The 17,193-nt window shown below is 40.8% G+C and overlaps 1 pseudogene; it reads right to left on the bottom strand.

Annotated features, from left to right (window-relative positions):
• Positions 1 to 307: 307 nt before the first annotated feature.
• LOC110542104 (ovochymase-2-like) overlaps positions 308 to 17,193 on the bottom strand; it is a 47,986-nt pseudogene continuing 31,100 nt past the window's right edge.

Below are 17,193 nucleotides of genomic sequence, written 5' to 3'. Positions count from 1 at the left end.
AACGCTCTTAAGGCAGCTGACGTGTGTGCGTGTGTGTGCAAGAATGATAAGCTAAGCAATGCTCTGAAATAAAGTATAACAATTAAAGTAACGCCCCTAAGATATTAAGTAATGAAATTAGGTAATGTCAGCTGATTAACAGCTGGTGTGTGTGAAAGAGCGATAAGTCAAGCCATGCCCCCAAAAGTGTATAAAACTGCAGCCTGAGCCTACACAGGCGCGGCAGGCTAGACTCATGGTGAGGAAGCTTGTAGACTGCCGATAACCAGCCTATTCTCCAACAGCTGTTTGAAAATCCCAGACCACTTTAACAAACCGGCCCTGAAAGGACCACCTTATCATACTGGCCCTGGAAGGCGGCTCCCGAGCAACCGCAGCTTCCTTCACATCTGAGGCCTGGCTGGAGCAGAAAAGCTCCGAGGCCCATCAAGTCATCAGAAGACGCATCTGAGGTCCGACTGGTACTGCAAAGTTTCCTGGCCTAGAAGACACCCAAAGCTGGAGGCAAAGTGTCCGAGCTGTACCTGTGGCCAGGTTGCATTCCCCATAGGATGTGTAATGTGCTATGCAACTCTTAGATAACTGTGATTAGTGTGACTAAAGCAGCTTTCAAAAATCATTCTGGTGTTGGCTTTTATCAATACCTTGCTGCCCTTTGTGGCATCTCGGTTAAAGTCCTCCAGCATAATCAAGCACTCGTGACACAGGTAAAAGATAAATTCAACATTTGGAAGATCTTGAAAATTTCCAGAGTTAGAAAAATGGTGTTTTATGATATTTTTCAGTAAAGGATATCTTCAAATTTATTTTCCTGGTTCTCAAACTCATATTTATTTTATTTCCACATTGCTCTAAGGTTCTCCTGCCTATGTTGCATAAATTTTATGTGTATTTTATCTCAGAATACACACACACACACACACACACACACACACACATGCCAAATGAGTGCCATTAATCACATGAGTCTTTTGTGTTTTGAAATTTATTTGCTTGTTTTTGTCCTATTTGTATTTCCTATTTTTTTCTTTCTTCTTATTATTTAATACAATTTATTCACTTTGTATCCCAGCTGTAGCCTCCTCCTTTATCAAATGTCTTATTTTAATTCACTTAATTATAGGAAATGGGGTGATGAGACCCAAAGTAACTTATAACTCCACAAAAAATATAAAATTAAACTTTAGAAAAAAAGGTTATTTTAAATGTATATGTAAGCTTAGGATCCCATGAAGATACTGTTGATAAAAATGGGATTGATTTTATATAAATAAAAATTTTAATATGTTAGATGGTATCTCAGCTTTAATGACAGCTTTGATACTGTCAAATGAATGAATGACACTAACCCTAGCCCTAGCCCTAGTCCTAACCATAACCCTAACCCAACCTTAATGTAAACACTTTAACCCTAACCTTCTAACCTTAACCCTCTATCCCTAGCCATCACCCTAATACTAACCCTAACTGTAACGCTAACGCTAACCCTAGCCCTAGCTCTAGCCCTAACTATAACCCTAACCCTAACCCTAACCTTAGCCTTAACTCTTGCCCTAGCCCTAGTCCTAACCCTAACCCTTACCCTAAACCTACCTTAAGACTAATCTTAATCCTAGCTCTATCTCTGGCCTTAGGCCTAACCCAAACCCTAACCCTAGCCCCAGCCCTAGCCCTAGCCCTAACACTAAACCTAGCCCTAACCATAACCCTAGCCCTTGCACTAACCCTAGCCCTAACTCTAAACCTAACCCTAAATGTAACCCTAAACATAGCCCTAGCCTGAGCTCTAACCCTAGCTCTAGCCCTAGCCCTAGACCTAAGTCTAGCCCTAGCCCTGGCCTTGGTGCTAACCCTAACCCTAAACATAACCCTAACCATCAACCTAAACTTAGCCCTCGGCCTAACACTAACCCTACCCTTAACCCTAACCATAAACTTAGCCCTAGCCCTAGCCCTAGCCACAATACTAGCCCTAGACCTAACCCTAAACCTAACCATAATCCTATTCCTATCCCTAACCCTAGCTCTAGCCATAGCCTTAACCTTATCCCTAACCCTAACCCTAGTCCGACCCCTAGCATTAAACTTAACCCTAACATTAAACATAACCCTAAACCAAACCATAGACGTAGCCCTAGCCCTAACTATAACACTAACCCTAACTCAGACCCTTAACCCAAACATGAGCCCTAGCCCAATCCCTAGCCATAACCCTAACACTAAGCCTAACCCTAGCTGCAGTCCTAACCCTAGCCATAGATCTAGCACTAACCCTAACCCTAACCCTATCTCTAGCCCTATCTACAGCCCTAGCCTTAACCCTAACCTTAGCACTAACCATAACACCAGCCCTAAGCCTAGCTTTAGGTCTAACCCTGACCCCAACACTAACCTTACACCTACGCCTAACCCTAGCCCTAGCCTTTGCCTAAGACCTAGCCCTAGCCCTAACACTAACACTAATCCTAAAACTAACCTTAACTCTAACCCTAACCCTAACCCTCTAGCCCTAAACCTAACCCTAACACTAACCCTAAACCTAATCCTAATATTAACCTAACCTTGACCTAGCACTGGCCCTAAGGCTAGCCCGAGACCTAACCCTAGCCTTAACCCTAACCTAATCCTAACCATAACCATAACCCTGGCCCTAGCCCTAGCCCTAACCCTAACCCTCTAACCCTAACCCTAACCCCCAACGCTAACCCTAATCCTTATCCTGACCCTGACCCTACCCCCTAACCCTAACCCCTCTAACCCTAACCCTAATCCTAACCCTAGCCCTAACCATAGCCCTAACCTTACCTCTAGCCCAACTCTATCTCTAACCCTATGCTTACCCCTACTCCTAACCCTAATCTGAACCCTTACCCTAATGTTAAACCTGACCTTAACCCTAACCCTAAGCCTAACCCTAATCCTAACCCTAACCCTGGTCTACAGAGTGAAATCCAGGACATTCTGGGCTGTGTAGAGAAACCCTGTCTGGAAAAACAAAAACAAACCAAAGCCAAATGCCACCTGAATTGTCCACACAGCAAATCATCCTTCTCAGCTGTAGGTGTTGGAGCTGTATCCAGGTATTCTGTTTTCTTCCTGACCTTTAAAAACACCTCATGTTTGATAAGTTATAAAAGAAATAGAAGTTAATTATTTGTGCTGCTGGAGGTTGCCAAGTCAAGATTAAGACACCAACAGATTCTGGGTGGCATGAAGGCTGCTTTCTCCATCTAGTATGTTTCTATGTTGTGTTTTCTCACAAGGCTAAGAGAGGAATTGAATTCAGTTTTTCAAGATCTTAAAAAAAAAACTGCACAATATAACTCTTCAAAACCTAGCCTCACTTGAATGTAATGTTTCCCTCTCTAAGGCCCATATCTCCAATTCCTGTGACTTAATGCTAACTCCAAGCAAAAGGAGCCTTTCTAGTCACTTTAGGAGTGGCTCCTTATCATCAGAAACCCCAGCCATAAAACAGCTGAGGGAGTTCTTGGCCATGGAGGATCTTCTAGAATCTGGATTCCCCAGCTCAACATGATAGCTAAATATATATTCCTGTACAAGGCCTTGAAGGAACCAGAGGATTGAAGCATTAGATAGAATCCTGGAAACTGACACAGACCATGGACATCCTAGAACAGGCACATCCATGCAACTTAGTTCTGGCACTTCTGGCACTGCTAAACCCCTTATCTGCTTGTGCATGCGTGATAGGGACTAGCACTGGGAGTTCATTATCTTACTTGTATTGTATGTGTGTGAGTTGTCAGCTCCAAAGGAAACTCTCTTTCCCTAAATTCCACAAGGGACAAATGGCTCTCTGCAGTGCCTATTAGCACAGCAAAGTGCATGTCCATCTTCAGGGTCCTTCAGCATCACAGGTACCTGTTACACATTCCAAAGTCCATGTATCCCCCTAGCCTTTCTCACCTCCTCCCCTCCCCTAAACTCCTTCCAGCTCACAGGCTTCCCTCCCCTCCACCACTCATCCTCCTTATAACCCTGCTACTTTGGCGACTTTCTGTCTGTCTGTCTGTCTATCTGTCTGTCTGCCTGTCTGCCTATCTGCCTCTGTCTCTGTCTTCCTTTCTGTCTCCCCCCTCTCCCCTCTATTTTTTTCCTCTCTGCTCCTGCTTCTATCCCTGACAGGTCCAGTCTGATGGCCATGTTCAATCTACTACTTTCTCTCTGTTTTTGGACTCTTCCAAATGCCTCTGGATGTTCTCTTCTCCTATGCACAATAAACACTTTTCCCTTAGCCATATCATGGAGGGTCTGTCTGTATGTATACGTACCGTGTGCATGCACGGTGCCTGTGAAGGCCAGAGAGAGTGCTAGATTCCCTGAAACTGGAGGAACAGAAGGTTTTGAGCCATCATATGGATTCTGAGAAGGGCACCTGGGTCCTCTGCAAAAGCTGTGAGTGCACTTAACTGCTGAGCCAGCTCTCCAGTTCCTTAGCACTGGATGTTTCAACACAAGTTTTGGGGCCTCCCAGCAACCGGTCACTAACTGTTTTTAAAGAATAAAGATTCTCTTCAGGTTTAATAGAGAAGCGTTAGGACAGATTTCAGATGGAATACCTTGTGGTCGCCCTTGTCATTTGCAGTGGGAGAGGCTGGCATACGACAGCCAGCTTCCACAGGGAGGACTCTCTGATCTCAGCAGTTTAGGGATGGTTCAAGATATATCAAGGTATAGCTAGGTTGCTCTGTGCCTGATTGGCAGGCAGCTGATCTTGCTATACTGCCCCACCTCCGGGTTACCACACAGTAGGAGTTCAGCTGCTTAGTGAAGTTACAACCCGGGTCATCACTCTGGTTGCCTTAAGCCAGGGGTGGAAGAAGCTGTGGAGGAGTGTGTCTAATCCCCTCTGTAGCGGCAGACATAGCACTTAACCAGGAATTTCTGTGTGTTCAGCACCTGGCTGCTCCCGTAATAACCTGTCCTGTTGGGTTTTATGGAGCCTTTATTACATTGTTTGCTAAAGATCAGCTCATCTTTAGACCTTTGCCTGCTCCCCTGGGATTGGCTGAAAGTCTCAACTCTGATTTACCTTGAGCAGCCCCATCCTGAAGCTACATGGGACTGCCAGCCCCCAGCTGATAAGCATACCAAAAGACACATCTCTACAGATCCTAGGAAATGCACCAATAATTAGGGCAGAGAAATAATTCATAATCTCAGAAAGCACTTTGAACCTCCAGCACTAAACAGGGACAGCCTTGCCAAGGTCAGATACTGGAAAAGTTAACAAGATGTCCTATTTTCTTCCTGCTCAAATTCTCCCTCTTACAGTCTGACAAAGATCGCCAGGGAAACTATTGTTGTTGTTTTTAATCCCCAGTGTTTCCCAGGTAAGACTCTTGTGCCAGAGATTCCAGGCAGTTTGTTAGTGGAGCAAAGTTTTAAGTGGAGTTTATAATTTAACCGCTTCAAACGATATGACTCCAGGGCACATAAAAACCCGCTTCCAACGAAATGACTCCAGGGCACATAAAAACGTGCTTCCAAAGAAATGACTCCAGGGCACATAAAAATGTGCTTCCAACAAAATGACTCCAGGGCACATAAAGCGGCTTCCAACGAAATGACTCCAGAGCACATAAAAACCCGATTCCAATGAAAATACTGAGAAGCACTTAAAAAACCCGTTTCCAATGAAAACACTGAGAAACACGTAAAAACGTGCTTCCAACTAAATGACTCCAGAGCACAGAAAAACCCGCTTCCAACGAAAAGAGTGAGAATCATTTAGAAAACCCACTTCCAACGAAATGACTCCGGAGCACATAAAAACGTGCTTCCAATGAAATGACTCCAGGGCACATAAAAACCCACTTCCAACGAAATGACTCCAGATAACAGAAAAACCCACTTCCAACAAAATTACTCCAGAGCACAGAAAAGCCATGCTATGAACTTTTCTCTTAGCACTGCTTTCATTGTATCCCATAAGTTTGGGTATGTTGTGCCTCCATTTTCATTGAATTCTATGAAGTCTTTAATTTCTTTATTTCTTCTCTGACCCAGCTGTCATTTAGAAGCAAGTTGTTCAATTTCCATGCCTGTGTAGGTCTTTTGCTATTTTTGTCATTGAGGTCCAGTTTTAGTTTATGGTGATCAGATAGGATACAAGGGATTATTTCAATCTTCTTGTATCTGTTGAGGCATGTTTTGTGACCAACTATATGGTCTATTTTGGAGAAGGTTCCATGAGGTGCTGAGAAGAAGGTAAATTCTTTTGAGTTTGGGTGAAAGGTTCTGTAGATGTCCGTGAGGTCCATTTGATTCATGACCTCTGTCAGAGTTATTGTTTCTTTGTTTAATTTCTGTTTTGTTGGCCTGTCCTTTGTTGAGAGTGGGGTGTTGAAGTCTCTCACTATTAATGTGGGGGGGTCTATGTGTGGTTTAAGTTTTATTAAAGTTTCTTTTACAAATGTGGGTGCCCTTGCATTTGAGGCATAGATGTTTAGAATTGTGATATCTTCCTGGTGGATTTTTTTCCTTGATGAGTATGAAGTGTCCTTCTCTATCTCTTTTGATTGATTTTGGTAGATTTTCAGATTTTGGTAGATTTATTAGATATTAGAATGGCTACTCCTGCTTGCTTCTTGGGTCCATTTATTTGGAAAACTGTCTTCCAGCCCTTTACTCTCAGGTAATGTCTATAGTCAACATCAAACTCAGTGGAGAGAAACTTAAATCCTTCCCACTGAAATCAGGGACAAGGCAAGGCTATTCACTCTCTCCATATCTCTTCAACATTTTTTCTTGAAGTCTTTGCTAAAACAATAAGACAATTGAAGGAGATCAAGGGGATACAAATTGGAAAGGAAGAAGTCAAAGTATCACTGTTTGCAGATGATATGATAGTATACCTTAGTGACCCCAAAAATTCTACCAGGCAACTCCTACAGCTGATTAACACCTTCAGCAAAGTGGCTGGATACAAAATTAACTCAAAAAAATCAGTAGCCTTCCTGCATACAAAAGACAAAAGGGCCGAGAGAGAAATAAGAGAAACAACACCTTTCAAAATAGCCACAAAGGACATAAAGTACCTTGGTGTGAACCTAACCATGCAAGTCAAAGACTTGTATGAAAAAAATTTCCAGTCTCTGAAGAAAGAATTAGAAGAAGATATCAGAAGATGGAAAGATCTCCCATGCTCATAGCTTGGCAGGATTAATATAGTAAAAATGGCCATCTTACCAAAAGCAAACTACAGATTCAATGCAATTCCCATTAAATTTCCAAAACAATTCTTTGCAGACCTTGAAAGAAAATTCTCACCTTCATATGGAACAACAAGAAACCCAGAATTGCTAAAATAATTCTCTACAGTAAAAGATCTTCAGGAGGTATCTCCATCCCTGATCTCAAGCTGTACTATAGAGCAATAATACTAAAAACTGCATGGTACTGGCATAGAAACAGACTAATGGTTCAATGGAATCAAATAGAAGACCCTGACACAAATCCACACACTTATGGACACCTGATTTTTTACAAAGATGCCAAAACCATTCAATGGAAAAAAAGACAGCATCTTCAACAAATGGTGCTGGTCTAACTGGAAGTCTACATGTAGAAAAATGCAAATAGATCCATACTTATCACCCTGCACAAAACTAAAGTCCAAGTGGATCAAAGACCTAACATAAAGTCAGACACACTAAACTGCTTAGAAAAAAAAGTGGGGAATACCTTGAACTCAAGAGACAACTTCCTGAACAGAACACCAACAGCAAAGGATCTAAGAGCAACAATCAATAAATGGGACCTCATGAAACTGAAAAGCTTCTCTAAAGCAAAGGACACTGTCCTCAGAACAAAATGATAGCTTACAGACTGGGAAAGAATCTTCACCAACCCTATATCTGACAGAGGGCTAATATCCAGTATATATAAAGAAATAAAGAAGTTAAACAGCAAAAAATCAAGTAATCCAATTAAAAAATGGGGTATAGAGGTAAACAGAGAATTCTCTGCAGCGGAATATTGAATGGCAGAGGAACACTTAAAGAAATGCTCAACCTCATTAGCCATTAGAGAAATGCAAATCAAAACAACCCTAAGATTTCACCTTATACCCATCAGAATGGCCAAGATAAAAAACTCAAGAGACAACACATGCTGGAGAGGCTGTGGAGAAAGGGGAAACCCTCCTCCACTGCTGGTGGGAATGTAAACTTGTACAACCACTCTGGAAAGCAATCTGGCACTTTCTCAGACAACTAGGAATAACGCTTCCTCACAATCCAGCTCTACCACTCCTAGGCATTTATCCAAAATATTCTCAAGTACACAATAAGGACATTTGCTCAACCATGTTTGTAACAGCCTTATTTGTAATAGCCAGAAGCTGGAAACAGCCCATATGCCCCTCAGTGGAGGAATGGATGCACAAATTGTGGTATATCTACACAATAGAATATAGCTCAGCAATAAAAACCAAGGAAATCATGAAATTTGCAGGTAAATGGTGGGATCTAGAAAAGATCATCCTGAGTGAGCTATCCCAGAAGCAGAAAGATGCACATGGTATATACTCACTCATATAGACATAAAACTAGTAAAATCTGTACACCTAAAGAACTAATCAAGAGGGAGGACTCTTGCTAAGATGCTCAATTCCTATCTAGAAAGGCAAAGAGGCTAGACATCAGAAGAAGGAGAAAAGAGGGAACAAGTCAGGAGCCTGCCACAGAGGACCTCTGAAAAGCTCTGCCCTGCAGACTATCAATGTAGATGCTGAGACTTATGGGCAACCTTTGGGCAGAGTGCAGGGAATCTTAGGACAGAAGTGGGAAACAGTAAGATCTGGAGAGGACAGGAACTCCACAAGGAGAACAACAGAACCAAAAAATCTGAGCACAGGGGTCTTTCCTGAGACTGGTATTCCAATCAGGGACTGTGCATGGAGATAACCTAAGACCCTTGCACAGATGTAGCCCATGGCAGTTCAGTGTCCTAGTGGGTTCCATTGTAATAGGAACCAGGACTGTCTCTGACATGAGCTGATTGGCCTGCTCTTCAATTACCTCCCCCTGATAGGGAAGCAGCATTACCAGGCCACAGAAGAAGGCAATGCAGCCACTCCTGATGAGACCTAATTGACTAGGATCAGAAAGAAGGAAAAGAAGTCCTCCCCTATCAGTGGACTTGGGGAGGGGCATGCATGCAGTGGGTGGAGGAAGGGAGGGATTGGGATGGGAGGAGAAAGGGAACCACAGGGGTGATACAAAGTGAATAAAGTGTAATTAATAAAGAAAAAAATACTTTTTAAAGAAAAGGTTGGGAGACGTGAGAAAGGAAGTATGTATGTAACTGTCCTGGCAGTAGGGAAAACATTTTGGAGAGAGATACCTGTGCTTTTGTTCTCAGACTACTGATATAGTGGACTTCAAGGGAATGGAACTTCTCCAGGAGTGTCATGCTAGGAAAGGAAAAGCCTGAGAAGAAGTTTATCTTGGAGAGATTTCATTCTATTGTGCCTACATGCATGATGGGCCTGGGAGCTAGGAGACAGCAGTGGGTCAATGATGGGACTACACTTTGATCAGGACTGCTTGGTTACTGTACTTTGTGTGCTCAACTTAAACCTAAACGTCATGCCAGGGTCCTGACGATGGACTTTGGTGGTCGTTGGATCTCCATACTTGTTCCTCTTTCCAGTGTGGCTGCAAGGAATCACTTTTATCTGCTTTTCGCTCTCATGTGCCTTCATTGGCATGTTGAGGATCAGTATTCAAGTCTAGCTTGCTAGGTCTCTACCCTAAATCTCAAGTAAGGAGGCACCAGAGGTTGTCTTACAATGCATAGTCACCCAGAGAGCAACTCCCAAAGGAAAACCTGTGGTGATCTCTGCTGGGCAGGTGTGAGGATCCTCCCACATCCACTCTTCCTGAAAAGATCTTTCCGAGATAAACAAGTACATTTATCTCAGAGGACACGTCTTTGCCTTCATGCTCCACTTACTTTACTACTGTAAATCTGCTTTCATAAATGGACAAATTTTTTGAGCCATTTCCATCTGCAGTTTTATATGCTAAGGAAGTATGTTTAGAGCAGGATATTTTACTTCCTTGCCCTTGAGATGTTCACAGCTTTGGCCCAGTATTTATTTATTTGTTAAAAGCACAGAAGCAGGAGATTTACAGAAAAGAGTTTTGTTGTAAGGACAATATCTGTCTCGGAAGTTGAAAAACAAGAGCAAGTGAAGACAGAACAAATTAGACTACAGACAATTCTAAGAGGCATTCTCAAGTCCCATTGTTGTTATTAACATGGAGTCATAGACTTCACAGTGAAGCCTAACTCAGAAACTGTGACTTTCTGTATCCCTATACCACAGAATCCCTACATCACAATATCCATATATCACAATATCCCGATACTACAGCATCCTATATGACAACATTCCTCTATCATAGCATCCCTTTATCATAGCATCCCCACACAAGCAGTAAATATACAAAGAAAACTGTTTCTGGTGCAATTAGAATCTAGAGTCTTGATTTCTAATTTTAAAAGGCTTCTTTACTTTTCTTTTACAATTTATTTTATTTTTAAAATATTTTTATTATTTCAAACAACTTTTAAATTTTAATATATTTTGATTATATTCTTCCATTTCCCTAAGTTTTTCCAAATCTTCCTATCTGCCCTAAGCAACCAACTTTAAAACAAACCCAATAAAACAACAAAAACCCAACAAAGCACCCCAAACCTAGAAAACAAAATGTAACATCCCTCCTACCAAAAAACCCCAACCAACCACCAAACTGTAACCTAATAATGTCACCACACAAAAGAATTGTGGAGTCATTCATTAGTTGTTGGTCAACTACTCCTGAACATGAGAACTGCCCTGGAGTGTTGATATACTCACTGTTATCCTGCTGGAGAAAACAGATTTTCCCTTTCCCAGCAGGAATAAATGACAGTTCCATTGTTAAAAACCTTTATCCTAATGACTCAGTTTATTTATTTATTCATTCATTCATTTTAAAAAAATATAGCAAAATAAAATATAATAAGATAAAACAAAACTATCACATTCACATCAGACAAGACAGACCAACAGAAGGAAAAGAGCCTGAGAAAAACAGAGAGAGAGAGAATGAACAACAGTCAGAGACTCATTCATTCACACACTCAAGAATCCCATAAAATTACTAAACTAGAAGCATAATGTATATGCAGAAGACCTGGTGCAGACCCCTGCGGGCTCTGAAAATGCTGTTTCAGTCTTTATGATCTTTGTTTATGTTGATTTAGGGAGACTTGCTTTCTTGGTGTCCTCCATCCTCTCTAGCTCTTATATTTTGTTCCCTGAGCTCTGATATTTTTGTTATTTTATCTTTTTTTTTTTTCAGAGGTGAGGACTGAACCCAGGGCCTTGCACTTGCTATGCAAGCAGTCTACCACAGAGCTAAATCCCCAACTTCAGTTATCTTGTTTTTTGGTTTGTTTGTTTTTGGTCTTTTTGTTATTTTTGTTCCCGGAGCTCAGAGTGTTAGATTTTCTAGAGACTTCCCATTTAGGGCTGAGTGTTCTAAGGTCATTCACTCTTGTCTGCTTCTCTCTCTCTCTCTCTCTCTCTCTCTCTCTCTCTATATATATATATATATATATATATATATATATATATTTCCCCAGGAAGAAGCTTTTCTGACGGGTGGTTGAACAAGACACTGAACTATGAGTATAGCAAAATATTATTAGGAGTCATTTATCACTACAATCATTTTGTTCTTTTAAAAAAGATTTGTTTATTTATTACATATACTGTGTTCTGCCTACGTATGTGCTTGCATGTTAGAAGAGGGCACCAGATCAGGGCATCAGATCTCATTATAGATGGTTATGAGCCACCATGAGGTTGCTGGGAATTGAACTCAGGACCTTCAGAAAAGCAGCCAGTGCTCTTAACCACTGAACCATCTCTCCAACCCTTTGTTTTATTTTTTTAAAGATCAGCATTATTTGGTTTTTGCCTTATGTCCCTGAGATATCTAGTTTCAGGTCCTTGGTCCCCCAAGCAGTATTGGCTATGAGTTCATCTTGAAGAGCAGGTCTTAAGTCAAATCAGCTATGGGTTGCTTACTCCCACAAGTTTTGTGCCAACATTGCCCTTGCACATCTTGCAGGTAGTACATGATTGTAGAAAAGGTTTGTGGCTGGCTTGGTGTTTATGTTTCTGTTTTGACAGCAGTCAGAGAGAGTATCTTCCTGTAACAAAGATGCTGGAATGTAGGTGTGAAGGCTCTATGCAGGCACCAGCTCAACTTTTCCATGTTCAGTGAGTTGTGTAAGTGTTTTGTTCAGTAATTGCTGTTTGTGGAGAGCAGTATATAGTCTTGGCAACAACCTGAGTTGTTTGGGGATTCTTCTGGGGCCCCTGGGGCCAACAACTCAATTAGAAGTAACCCAAACCTGGTACTGGAAGCTTTATTTTGTGGTAAGAGATGGCCAGTTGGGGCTCTATCTACCCCATTGTTTGGCATTTTAACTTAGGTTGCCTTCACATATTTGTATACTTGAGCAGGTTTCTACTATGCTATGTTTCTATACTACTTCTAAATGATCTTTAATTTTACCTATCTGTCCCCTATACTGTTCCCACTACTCCTTTTTCCCTTCCCAGCCCTACTTGATAATCTCACTCCAGACCCACATCCATCTATAAATATCTATTTTACTCCCCTTTCCTAATGACAGCTATCTGTTTTTCTTGTCCCTTACTCGGTACCTATCATCTGTGGTTCTGTGGATTGTAGCTTGACTATCATTGTCATAAAAGCTAATATTCTTGTATAAGTGAGTGCATACCATATTTCTTCTTTTAGGTCTGAGACACCTCACTCAGAATGATTTTTTTTCTACTTCTATTCATTTGCTGGAAATTTTATGACGTCATTTATTTTAATGGCTGATTAATGCTCCATTGTATAAATATACCAAGTTTTCTTTAACCATTCTTCTGTTGAGGGACATCTAGGCTACTTAAATTTTCTGGCTATTATGAAGGAGCATGGTTGAGCAAGTGTCTCTGTGTTAGGATGAAGCATTCTTTGAGTGTATGCCTAAGAGTGGTATAGCTGAATCTCGAGGTAGATGGATTCCTATCTTTCTGAAGAACATCTATATTGGTTTGTAGTCCCACCAGCAATGGATGAGTGCTCCTCTTACTCCACATCCTCGCCAGAATGAGCTGTCATTTGTTTTGTTGATCTTAATAATTCTGACAGGTGTAAGATGCAATCTCAAAGTAGTTTTGATTTCCATTTCCCTGATGGTTAAGGCTGTTGAACATTTCCTTAGGTATTTCTCAGCCATTTAAGTTTCCTCTATTGAGAATTCTTTGTTTAGATATATTCTCCATTTTAATTGGGTTATTTGGAGGTTTTTTTGATATCTAGTTTCTTGAGTTCTTTATATGTTTTCAATATTACTTTCTATCAGGTGTGTAAAAATCTTTTCCTATTCTGTATGCTGCAACTTTTTCTGAATTCTAGTAGTGTCCTTTGCCGTGCACATGCTTCTCAGTTTCATGAGAGCCCAGTCATTAATTGTTGCTTTTAATGCCTACCCTATTAGTGTACTGTTCAGAAAGTCATTTTCCGTGGCAATGAGTTCTCTTCTATCATGTTCAGTGTATCTGATTTTTAGTTGAGGTCTTTGATTCACTTGAAGTCGAGTTTTGTATAGGGTGATAAGTACAGATCTATTTGAATTCTTCATGCAGCTGTCCAGGTAGACCAGCACTATTTACAGATGATGCCGTCTTTATTCCAGTATGTATTTCTGGCTTCATTTCTGATTTCAGTAAATTGGATATTGTCTCACAGCCTTTTAGCTAGTTTGGCTAAGGGTTTGTTTATCTTGTTACTTTTGTCAAAGAACAAACTCTTGATTTGGTTGATTCTTTGTATTGTTCTCTTCTTTCTAACTTACTGTATTCAGCCCTGAATTTGATTTTTTCTGCCATCTACTCTTGGATGTGTTTGCTTCTTTTTGCTCTAGAACTTTCAGATATGTTAACTTGCTAGTATGGGATTTTTCAAGTTCTTTATGAAGGCGCCTAGTGTCATATACTTTCCTCTTAGCACTGCTTTTATTATGTCCCATAAGTTTGAGTGTGCTGTGCCTTCATTTTCATCGAATTCTAGAAAGTCTTTAATTTCTTTATCTCTTCCTTGACCCAGTGGTCACTGAGTAGAGAGTTATTTAGTTTCCATGAGTTATTTAGTTTCCATGAGTTTGTAGGCTTTCTGTTTCTGTTGTTGTTGAAGTCCTGCTTTAATCCATGGTGGTCTGATAAGATACAGGTGGTTATTTCAAAGTTCCTGTGCATGTTGAGACTTGCCCTGTGGCTGAGTATATAGCCAATTTTGAACAATGTTCCATCATGTGCTGAGAAGAAGGTGTATTTTTTGTGTTTGGGCAATTTTTTGTGTTTAGGTGAAATATTCTATTAATATCTATTAGGTCCATTTGATTCATGACATCTGTTAGTTTCATTGTTTCTTTTTAGTTTCTGTCTGCATGACCTTTCCATTGGTGGGAGCTGGGTGTTCAAGTTTCCCACTGTTAACATTCGGGTTACAATGTGTGATTTAAGCTTTAGTAATGTTTCCTTTACAAATAAGGGTGCTCTTACATTTGGGGCATTCAGATTTGAGATGTCATTTTGGTGGATTTTTTCCTTTAATTAATATAAAATCCCCTTCCCCATCTCTTATGCTTAATTTTGGTTGAAAGTCTATTTTATTAGATATTAGTATGGCTACTCTAGCTTGCTTCTTGTGTCTGTTTGCTTGGAAAACTTTTTTCAGCCTTTTCTCTGAAATAATATCTATCTTTGTTATTGAGGTGTTTCTTGTATGCAGCAGGATGATAGATCTTCATTTTGCATCCATTCTGTTAGCCCGAGTTTTTTGTTTTTTTTTTTTTAATTGGGGAATTGAGTCCATTAATGTTGAGAGACATTAATGCCCAATGATTTTTTAAATTCCTGTTATTTTGATGTTGATGGTGGTAGTGTGTGTTTCCCTTCTTTTGTTTTTGATGGTGTAAGATTATTTCCTGTGTTTTCTTGGATGTAGTTAACCTCATTGTGTTGGAGTTTTTCTTCTAGTATGCTCTGCAGGACTGGATTTGTAGGAAGATATTGCTTAAATTTGGTTTTGTTACAGAATAACTTGTTTTCTCAGTTTATAGTGTTTGAAAGCTTTGTTGGGCATGGTAGGCTGGGTTGGCATCTGTGGTCTCTTAGAGACTACAAGATATCTTCCCAAACCCTTCTGGGTCTTAAAGCCTCTGTTGAGAAGTCTGGTGTAATTTTAATAGTGCTGCTTGTATAAGTTACTTAGCCTTTTTCCTTTGCAGCTTTTAATAGTTTTTCTTTGTTCTATGCATTTAATATTTTGATTATTATGTGGTGAGAAATCTAGTTAGTATTCTGTAAGTTCTTGCATGTTTATAGCCATCTCATTCTTTAGGTTAGGGAAATTTTCTTCTGTGATTTTCTAGAAAATATTTTTTTGGGCTTTGGGCTGAGAATCTTCTCCTTCTATTCCTATTATTCTTAAGTTTGGTCTTTTTATAGTGTCCCAAATTTCCTGGAGTTTTTTTTTATGTTGGAAACTTTTTAAATTTAACATTTTCTTTGACTGATGTATCAATTTTTTCTAACATATCTACTACATATGAGATTCTTCTTTCAGCCCCTGTATTCTGTTTATGATGCTTGTGTCTGTAGTTACTGTTCTCTTACCTAGGTTTTCCATCTCCAGGACTGCCTCAGTTTGTGTTTTCTTTATCCTTTCTATTTCCATTTTCAGGTCTTGAACCATTTTATTCATTTCCTCTTTAACATCCTCTACCATCTTTATAAGATTAAATTTAAGGTTTCTTTTTCCTCTCTGGATTTTAGGAGACAATGATGACAATGTGTTGCCTGTAGGAAGATCTTCTTGATAGTTATGGACACTGGGAGTTGCAGGTAAAATGTGTTTCTGGATATTAGGATGTCAGATGTAGGGATGAACATGGTCAAGAGGCTTCAAATGAGGGAGAAAGGCTGTGAATACCAGAATCTGCTTAATTAGTCCTCTGGGAATGTCAAAAGGGCACAGCAGAAAGTTGTCTTAAGAGCTGAGAATGACACTGGGGGATTGGACTTGGAGGAGTGGGTGGCAGGGGTTAGGGAATGGGAGGTGGGGGTGAGAGAGTGGAGGGTAGGGTGAAGATCTACAGCCAACCTACCTACTTTCTTGGCAGGAATGGTCTGTGGGTCCCCAAGAGATTAGAAGGGGAGGATCCGAGGAATCAGCTGAAGATGGAGCAGGGGGAAAGGGAGGCTGCAGCACGCGCTTTTTGTTGTTGTTGTTGTAGAGCTGGGAATGAGATATGGAAATTGATTTGAAAGAATCTTCAGTTAGCCTACCTGTTTTTCTGGCAGGAGTGGACAGTGTGTTTTCAGGTAACACCTGATGGAGTTGAGGGGTGAGATAAAGCAAAAAGTAAAGGGAGGGACGGGAAGGGAGGAAGATCTGTGGCTCCCACCAGAGATAAAGTGGAGGGAGGTTGCCACAGGGCTTCTGCTACAGAGGTGGGATGAGACTGGGGGAGTGCACGTGGAGAAATGGATAGAGAGGTGAGTATCTACAGTTAGCCTACTTGCTTCTCTGGCAGTAGTGGCCATTGTATTGGCAGGGAGTGCCTATTGGAGTTGGGTGCTGGGATAAAGCAATTGCTGGGGAGCAGGTAAGAGGGGAAGATCTGTGGGATCCACTAGAGATGAGAGCAGAGGGGGCAGGGAGGCTGCAGTCTGTGTTTTATTGCAGAGCTGGAGATCAATGTGAAAGATTTAATTTGGAGGAGCATAGGGAGAGGTCTGCAGTCAGCCTACCTGTTTTCCAGGCTGGAGATGACCTCCTTACTTTGCATCTGACAGTTTGTTATCAGAGTTGTTAGGGTTAGAGGCTGGTTTCTAACAGTACTAACAACCTGGGCTCAGCCACCCATCCTCAACAGACCAATTAAATAAACCAGTAGTAATGACTGAGGCCACACTGGGAAGACAATGAGGTCCATCTTTGTTTTGGGCTCCTGACAGAAGGCTAAGATTTGAAAAGAAGACAAGACGTATGTATAACTAAAGCAGTCTTGGTCAAGGTG

The sequence above is a fragment of the Meriones unguiculatus genome, chromosome 14 (genome assembly GCF_030254825.1).
Source record: "Meriones unguiculatus strain TT.TT164.6M chromosome 14, Bangor_MerUng_6.1, whole genome shotgun sequence".
Classification (NCBI taxonomy): domain Eukaryota; kingdom Metazoa; phylum Chordata; class Mammalia; order Rodentia; family Muridae; genus Meriones; species Meriones unguiculatus.
The sequence above is the reverse complement of the archived record's forward strand: the minus strand, read 5'-3'. Positions and strand labels throughout refer to the sequence as shown.